This window comes from Jaculus jaculus, chromosome 16, assembly GCF_020740685.1.
Source record: "Jaculus jaculus isolate mJacJac1 chromosome 16, mJacJac1.mat.Y.cur, whole genome shotgun sequence".
NCBI lineage: Eukaryota > Metazoa > Chordata > Mammalia > Rodentia > Dipodidae > Jaculus > Jaculus jaculus.
Window position 1 is genome coordinate 60,188,906 of NC_059117.1, and position 1,070 is coordinate 60,189,975.

A 1,070-nucleotide genomic window follows, 5' to 3' on the forward strand; every position below is an offset into this window, starting at 1 on the left:
ATTGTTCTTTATTTCCACTGATGAATTCGCTCTCTCCCATACAGCTGCATGCAGCTAAGCTTTTTCTAGCTTTTTGTCAACACTGAAAGTTTTTAGTAACAATCTATAGCTTTTGAATGTACCATTGTCCAAAAAAGTTCATTTCCATATTGCTTATTCATACCCTATAAGATTTTAATTAGCTTTCCGCCAACAATTCCTTTACTCAGTTTCTTCCATTGGTTTCAGCTATGCCTTAGCAACACTAGTAATTTATTCATCTCCGTACATATATGGAATACCCCCCCCATTTGTCACCTCTCCTCCCTTCCTAGTAGCTCCTTTCTAGCTTTACGGCCTATACAACCATGTTTTATTCAACTCACATACAAATACAAATATTTGTAGCAAGTATCCACATATGAGAGAAAACATGTGGTGCCTCACTTTCTGAGCCTGGGTTTCTTCACTATGTATAATCTCTTCTGGTCCATGTATTTCTCTGCAAATGTCACAATTCTGATTTCATTACAAATGAACAGAACTCCATTGAATAAATGTATCACATCCTCATTACCTACTCATCAGCTGAGTGACATCTAGGCTGGTTCCATTTCCTAGTTATTGTGAACAAAGTGGCAATAAACAAGGATGTTTACGTTTATTAAATGAGATACAAAGTCTGTCATTAGTTGCAGTGTAAAAACTGTCTCATATGTCATGTTTTACAAATTTGAGTGAAAACCTTTCTTGCATTCCTCATAAATACAGGATTGCTGAATTTGGTGTTCTCTAATATTGACTGAGGTGTTTCATTTGGTAGAATCATACCTTTATAAGACTTCTCTCGATTATGATTTCTCTGATGCATATGTGAATATGAATTAGGGAATCACATTCATTAAATTCCATTAAATTCTAGCCTGGAGTAGCTTTGTGGTAAAGAGCAGTATGTCTATGGGTATAAATTATTCATAGACTCATTAATGTGATTACTAACATATATGAACTCTCTGGTGCATGGCTTGATGTGAACTCTGGAGGAAAGCTTTTTTATATTCATATGGCTTTTCACCTATATGCATATAAAG